Raw genomic sequence first — 8,390 nt, 5'->3', positions numbered from 1 at the left:
TGTGGGTATGGTGAGCACTGGGGGCATCTATGCTCCCACTGTAGACAGCCTTAGTTGGATGACTGGATGACGCAGGCATAGCTCTCCCTGTGATTTTCTTTTAATGTTTACACCCCAGTTCCTTAGCCCCCCAACCCCCACCCCAATTGAGGTGTAAATCCCATTCCCACGAGGCAACACTTGGGCCTTGGCTCTTTTCCGTGACTCAGTGGGAGCAGTGACACCTCAGTGTCAAGATGGAACCAGCACTGTTCTGTACGGCTCTCCTTCTCACTCATTTCTCCCCAGCCCTTACTATCTCTCTGTTTTAAGAACACGAGGAAAACAAGAGGCAAATCACTCTCCTTGCTTTTCTCTTCAATTTTGGGGTTAGTAGTGCAAATTCTCGGAATTAGTGGGTTTCTAAGCTGTGGGAAGAAAATTAGCATTTGAGTCCTTCCGTGCCTCCCAGGTACTCTAGAATGGTATATTTTCTCATTAGTCGCCAGTTTTTGCAATTGATTCTGTTATTTTATAACCCCCGCCGTCTGTACTTGCTGTTGGCCAGTTTTACTGCTGTGCTGCAATTTCAATCTGCCATCGTAACTTTTCTTCGACATAAAATCTTTCATGGAATCAACGCTCACGCAGCTTGGTCTCAAAGCACTGTTGCAGCTGAAGTGCAAATTGCCACCAAACAGAAATAGTAAAGTCATCTTAAAGGACTCTGTTTCTCACTTGTGCCTCCTGGAGGGTGTTAAGTGGAAGGTGGCTCATTAAACCCTCACCTGTTCCTGCAACAGACCTCACGTACTCCTGTCTCCCTTCTCAGTTTTCTAACATCACACACACTCTTCCAAGCTCAGAAACAGTCTTCGATCAGCTCTAGTCTAGCACATCTCTGGTCCTTCTCACCTTCCCTTTTTTCCCCAATTCTACTTTGCAGACTGTAAAATAACCAGTTTTGGAGGAAAATCTCTCCCTCCTTGGAGGATAGGAGAAGGGAGGGGAACAGAGGCTGGAGAGTTTTGTACAGCAGTCACCTTTGTGCTGTGATATCTAAGACAGAAGTGTCTGCATTTTAACTAAAGAAAGGGTGGATATTACTGGCCCACCATTAACCCTGTCTCTCTGCTTGCCTCATTCCAAATGCATGGATTTGGGGAAACACCTTGTAGAACCCTAGAACTTAGCAAATGCCCCAGCTTGAGGACCACCCCCAGGAATACAGACAACGCAAAAACATAGCATTGCAAATTGATGGTGGAAATTTTGGACTTTTTAGTTTATGTGTTGGGGCAATTGGCTTGCTTATAAGAAAATAAAATAAAATTAGCTCACATTACATAAACTACATGTCCTTTGTGGGTTAAAGATTTAAAGGTGAAAAGTAACACAAAAGTTTAAAAGAAAATGCATCTTTGCTGTATCAGGGTAGGAAACGATTTCTCATAAAAGACAGAAAAGCCCAAACATAAAGGAAAGAATTGATAAATATCATACATTAGAATAATAAAATCATTATGCTCCCAAAACAACCCACATAAGCACAATGAAAAGAAAAACCACTGGGTAGGAGGGAATATTTGCCCAGCAAATTTATAATGGTAGCCAGAATACGTAAAGAATTCCTACAAATCAAGACAAAAACGCAACAGTGCAACAAAAGAAATGGGAGAAAATATGTGCATAAGCGGAAACCCCCTTGCCCACCAAACACTTAATAAGATGCATTGCCTCCTTAGAAATCATCAAACTCAGTGAAATGACAAAGAAATGTCATTTCTTGTCCGATTGGAACCAAACACCCAGAAAGCAAAAAAGAAGTCTGATAGTTTAAAGTGTTGGCAAGGATGCAGGTCTGGGGGCTCGACTGGGGAAAGCGCAAATTGGTATAACTGTATTAAATATCCTTCTGGCAATGCTCATTCTTTCAAACCTATTCAGTTCTGCTTACAGGTAAATCTTCTCCAGATGCTCTTGCTTCTGTACACAAGCAGGCACATCAGAGAGGCTTGTGCGCATTTGTTTGCAATAAAGTAAAACACACAAACACACACACACACAGACACAAATGCTTATCTGTTAGAAAATGGATAATTAAGTTGTATATTAGTACAATTAAATATTATGTGGACTTAAATGTATGATCTAAATCCACATGAATGAATCTCAGCAAATAAAACCGAATGGAGGAAGCTTACCATTTTCACAAATTAAAAATACTCAGAAAAATAGTATATGCTGCATATGAATTCATATAAATGAGGTACAAGTATAAAAACACTAACTTCATAGTGAGTCCACCAGGAAACGGGGACGGGGAAGTGGAGGGGATGTGACACGGGTGTCAAGGATATTACAGTAATCTGAAGTGCTTTATTTGTAAAACAAAACATGGAGCAAATACAACAAACATATCAACACTTGTCTGTCCTATTACCCAGTCTGCTTTTTGAGTGTCGGAAACAGCTCCTAACAAACACAGAGAAGAGAGGAGAAAGCAAGCCGGCTGCTCCAGAGTGAAGTCCGCTGCTCTGGTGGGCACTCTGAGTCCCCGTGACTGGTCCAGCCTCCTGATTCAGCCTCGTCTTTGTCTATTCCTCCCTCAAACCATACTTGTGCTTTCAGTGTACGAGTCCCCTGTGGGCTCCTCCCTCATGCCTCCATCCTCCTGCCTCTGTGGGGTCCTTAGCTTTCCCTCTTGCAGAAAGCTGATCCTCCCAGCTCGGCCAGCCGGCTGTGTTCATATCACTGCACACTTAACAATTGTTATTCATTTGTCACAACAGTTTGTAATGATGCCTGCATGTATGTGTCCCACCGAATAGACTGAGAACACGCTGAGCTTGTGTCTAAGTCCTGTCTGTACCCAACACTCAGTCTAAAACCCACTGGGGCTCAGGAATTGTTCCTTGAATTTGATTGTGTCGACCTCAGGCGTGCTGTTGGCCATCGCCCGGCTGGTCTGCGGGAGCTGCCCTTGAGCCCAGCGCTCCCGGGCCTGCCTCAGGCTGCTGGGGGAGGGTTACAGTCTGGTGTCTCTGTTTGTGAAGATGCTACAAACAGAGCTGACCTTGTTTGCTTTTATTTGGGGAATTTCTTCATTTTTAAATGTGGCTTTTATTTGTACTTCAGTTTTGGAGGTTTATAAGAGGCGTACCCCTCCACCTCTCCACAGCGAGCTCCAGCCTTGGTTCTTTGCTTTCAGAGACTAGATTCATTTTCTCTGCTCCAGTGATGGAGAGCCAACTCCTTGCTGTGGGTCTCTGCTCTTCACTGAGCACCTTCTGTAATTACATAATTTAATCTTCCAGCATCCCTGCAAAGTGGGTAATCCTGTCTCCATTTCACAAATGAGTGAACAGAGATGCAGAGAGGCAAAATGACCCATGCAGTCACACAGCAAGAGCCAGATCCAGAAGTTCTCCCCAGGATGGTGTAATTCTGCATCCAGTGCTCTGACCATCCTGCTCCTGCCTCCTGGGGTTAGTGGTCCTCAGTGTCACTGCTGTTGGGAGTTGGATCAGCAGAGCAGACATCTTGATAGCATAGATGTATCTGTGCCAGTCTGGAGGAAAGACAGTTCATGATGAAGAGCCTCACCACTCTGGGGCAACTGCATGCAATGAACAGATTTGCTAATTTGATAATTTTTACCTTCACAATAAATGTTCAGTTTCATAGGTGGGATAATTATTCATTTATCAACATGAGATTGCTCCACTTTGAAGCATAAGTTAAAAAGCAGTGGGAGGGGGTATCGGGGCTGAGTGACGGCCAGTGTCTCATGGGCACGGGCAGAATGTGCTGTTCTCCGGAAGGCTTTGTCAGGAAGCTGGCACCTTTGAGGGCAGCACACTCCATGTAGATGAGATCATTAGCAAAATTACATAGATAATGAAGGGCAAATTAATGAAACTCTGTAACATTTTATAAGCCTGTGCAAACAGCAACTTGTCATCCATCATTGGGAAATAATTGCCGGAGAGTTGCACTGAATGTACTCAAGTCTTAGCAGCACCAACTGGAAAGCTCGTGCCCCCTGGATCAGCTGGCTTGTTCACATGTGTTTCTCTCTTTATCTCAGGCTCTGAGAAGTAAATATCAGGTCTTGGCCCCAGGCAGGCATCTAGCCTAACCTCCTGGGCATATTCAGGGGAAGATCTGTGGGAGATGGGGAGAGAAATCCCACTCCCCAGCAAAAGGCAGCAAACTGTCAAACTGAAGAAGATGTTGCAGATGTTGTTACAAAATAACTCCCTTTCTCCTCTTACTTTCCGATGCTTATTTTTACAGCAAAAGACAGCAAAGGAAAAATGACACCTGTTTGGACCTGGGAGCACATCTGGCAGCATACACACCACATGGTAACAATAATATGATAGCATAATGCGGGCACCGGTATGGTCTGAAAATGATTAACCTTCTTGCTATGCACTCTCATTAGGTTGGAATGTTGTAACTGAGCAGGACCCTGTGGGGCCTTCCCAGGGCAGACCCCTCCCCCACATCCTCTGCTGGAGCTCTTCTCTGAAGGACCCAGATACTAGTATCTCATGTATATTTCCTGCATTTTCAGATGCTAAAAACCAGCACCAAAGGGGAGACGTTCACTACTTGATGGTCTTGAGCACGTGGCCCCCAGACCTTCTGGCGCCTGCGGGTTGATAGGGTTGACCAACCTGTTACCTCCACATCAGCCAACCAGAGAGCCGTACAAGAGCTGATCACACACCCTGGGACACATTTCCCTTACCTGGCCTTTAAATACGCTTTGCTGAAACTCTTCTGGGAGTCTGGGATTTTCCTGGGCCACCCTGTCCTCCTTGCTCGGCCCTACAATAAACCTTTCTCTGCTCCAAACTCCAACGTTTCGGTTTATTCAGCCTCACAGTGCATCCGGCACCAAACCTGCACTCCGCAACAAAGCGACTAGCTTAAATTTGGGAGTCCTTTTACAAATGGCCACGAGGCCCTAAATCAGGTCTGTTTTTTGTGGGACTGCTAGTGCAAACACAACTGCAATCAGCCCAAAGACCATGGTACGCTGGTCTGGCTGTGCGTGAGGCCAGCGTGGATGGGTGTGCCTGGCTGAAAGTCTGTCTGTGTCTTCTCGTGCCCCTGTTGAAGACATCGTGGGAAGGTTAGTGTTGTGGTTCAGCTGGGTGGGCAAGAGTGCTGGCAGGACATTCATAGCTACTGAATTAGGAGGGAGAAAAGAGATAAATAGAGACATTGAGAGAGAGACAGAGCCAAACTGGAGGAGGCAATTATGAGAACACTGTGGGTACCTCACAGGGCCTGAGCAGTCTTTTCTCCACCAGGACCGTGGGGCTCCATCTCTCACTTTGTTACCCCAAAAGCGGAAGGGAAAATACCCCAGCTCTTGTTTTACCCGAAAGATAAGAATTCAGATGGGAGACAGCAGTGTTGTGTAGTGAAAGATTTTAAAGGTTTTATTAGCAAAGGGAAAGTACTCCTCCAAGAACGGGAGATGGGTTGATCCATGGGTGGTAGCAATGGTCTGTCTGCCGCCTTCTCTTATGTCCTCGCTTAGAGGTTGTCTTGTGATTGATGGACGGCTCCTGCCCCTGCAGTGCTTAGTCATGCTCGTCCCCTTTGTGCATGTCCTTACCCAGGATGCACACAGAAAAACATATGGGAGGGAGATCCAAACTTCCATGCAAATTATATCACAATGAGCATGAGTCATGTCCCGTTAGGTCCTTGTCACTACAGTGCAGTTGCGGCTGTCAAGTTCTAACCGGTCTCTTGCTGGCACTCATTTAGAGAAAATAAAGCCCCTTTATGCTGGAGGCGGACATAGCACCATCTTCTGGACCATCCTCCCTCTCCTCCACCTGTCTGCCCAGTGCCCCCACTTATCTAACTACCTAACAACCTGAGGCCATCAGGAGAAACACCAAATAGGTTCTTACTGGACGTTGAAGTGGTCCGTGCAGTGCTGGGTTCTGGGCTAACTCAGAAGCTGATAGTTACAACTCTTCTCTGCAGGACCAGCAGTGACAGGAGCCTCCATGCAGCCAGCTGGGGAAGCCGGAGAGAGGGAAGGGAAGCAGCTGTGAAAGACAGCATGGCCAGCTCTGTGGGGACTGGATGGCTGGGCTCAAGTCCTCCTCAGTAGCAAGTCCTCCAAGCTCAGTAACTCCCCAAATGCCATGTCTTAACCACAATGAGCTTTGGATTATTGAAAAAAGTTGCTGTCATGAACCAAATTATGCTTCTCCAAATCCATATGTTGAAGCCTTAACCCCCAGAACCTCAGAATGTGACTGTATTTGAAGAGGTGATGAAGGTAAAGGGCGACCACTGGGGTGGGCCTCGAGATGAGATGTCATACTTGCTCCCACACCCGCACAATGGTTGGCAGGTGGATCAGGCCACCCTTTCATAACAAGACCGAGTGGTCCTCATTCGGTTTGGACATGACTGGAACCCTACTTGTCTGAAGATGGATAAGGTTCTGTCTAGCACAGCTGAAAAGGTTAAAAATTTTGCAATTATTTATCTTGTGGATGTTATAGAAGTACCTGACTTCAACAAGATGTATGTGTTACATGTACTGTCGTGTTTTTTCTTCAGGAACAAGCACATCCTGATTGACCTGGGTACTGGTATCAGTAACATGATCACCTGGGCCATGAGGAACAAGCAGATGATCGACACAATCGAGACATGTACCAAGGTGCCTGGAAAGGTCATGGCCCAGTGGTATCTCTGAAGGACTTCTCCACGAAATACAGGCACTGAGCTCTCATCCAGTCCTGGGGGTGTATGGATGCTGTGGAGTCATTCTCAGGTAGAAATATAAATATTTTAAACTATTTAAAGCCTTTGCAAAAGCATTTGGAAAAGAATACATGGCTCAGGGAACTGGAGGGTTTTGCAGTGAGAGTGGCGTTGCCTTGACTTTCAGTCCGCCTGGTCACTGTATTTTTGTATCAGCAAATTTCTGTAAATATCCAGCTGAAATAAATAAAATACATGGCGATGGGGTAAAAAGAGGAACAGGTGAAGACACAGGGAGAAGATAGCCATCTACACACCAAGGAGAGAGGCCTTAGGAAGAGCCAACCCCACTGACATTCTGATCTCAGACTTCTAACCTCTGGAACTGAGGGGAGTGGTGTGGGAGAGAGAAGTCTATTTTAAGGACTTGGATGAGGGACTCAGGAGGGCTGGCAAGTCCCAAATCTGCAGTGTGGATCAGAAGGTTGGAGACCCAGAGGAGAACTGATGCTGAGTTCCCGTCTGAAGTCTGCCTGTTGAAGAATCACTTCTCATTCAGGGGAAGCCAGTCTTTTGCTATTCAGGCCTTCAACTTATTGGATGAGGCCCACCACATCATGGAGGGCAATCTGCGTTACTCAAAGACCACTAATTTAATCTCAAAAAAACCCCATACTCATCCTTAGACACAATATAAGCCTCCCAAATTCAACATCTTCTTGGCTACTTACTAGCTATGACCAGGTTAGGTTAATCTTTCTGAGCCTCAGTTTTCCTATCTGAAAATGGAATCATAATACTTATGCTGGCTACTGTCTGTTTCCTGCCCCCCAGAGCCTCCTCCCTTCCCTGTCACATGCTTTATGCTATGTATCCTGGAAGGCTGACTTATACGGACTGCCTCAGCTAGCTCCCTTGTCCTCTCCTTTCCAAAACAAACAACAGTGTTAGGGCTGAGAACCCTGATCAGCAGGGCTCAGAGCTTCCTGAAAGTATTTCAGCTTTTACTCAAAAATATAAGCAGAAAACCAAGGATCTTCAGACATCTGACAGCCTGTAATGTGACAAGGATCAAAGTAAGAAGGAAACACACTTAGAGGAAACAGAGATGGGGAGAAGAAAAAAAAAGCATCTCCATTATATCCTTAGAGAAATAAGAGAAGCAATGCCATGAAATAGTTATAGAAAGGATGTCATAGAAATTTCAGTGTGAGAGCAGGCATCCAACAATGCATCCACATGCTAGAGTTCTGGCAGAATGTCAATGTGATGAGAGGCTGTGGGGCTGGGCAGGTCCCAGTCCTTACTGCTTGTTCATCACTTAGGGGCCTGCACAGGTACCAGTTTCCAGACATTCCAGGCACTTCCTATTGTGGGTTTTGACTAGCAATGTCTATCGTGTTCCACTGGTGTATTAGCTTCCCATTGCTGTTATAACAAATCAACACAAACTCAGTGGTCAGAAACAACCCAAATTTATTATCATATAGTTCTGGGGCCAGAAATCTAAAATCAAGGTATAGACACATTCCTTCTGGAGGCTCCAGAAGATGACTGTGTTACTGAGTTCAAACTTGTTCTGTTCGCTACACGACAGACCAATAAATGGGGAGATGAGGTATTGGGGCAAGGAATAATGACTTTTCTGGAAGGCTGGC

The 8,390-nt window shown here is 45.6% G+C and overlaps 1 pseudogene; it reads left to right on the top strand.

The window, feature by feature from the left end:
- Positions 1–6,334: 6,334 nt before the first annotated feature.
- LOC107033067 (thioredoxin-like protein 4A pseudogene) lies at positions 6,335–6,753 on the top strand (annotated as a pseudogene).
- Positions 6,754–8,390: the final 1,637 nt, after the last annotated feature.

The sequence above is a fragment of the Vicugna pacos genome, chromosome 5, assembly GCF_048564905.1.
Source record: "Vicugna pacos chromosome 5, VicPac4, whole genome shotgun sequence".
In the NCBI taxonomy this organism is placed as follows: domain Eukaryota; kingdom Metazoa; phylum Chordata; class Mammalia; order Artiodactyla; family Camelidae; genus Vicugna; species Vicugna pacos.
Note: the sequence above shows the minus strand (reverse complement) of the source record. Positions and strands in the feature narration are given on the sequence as shown.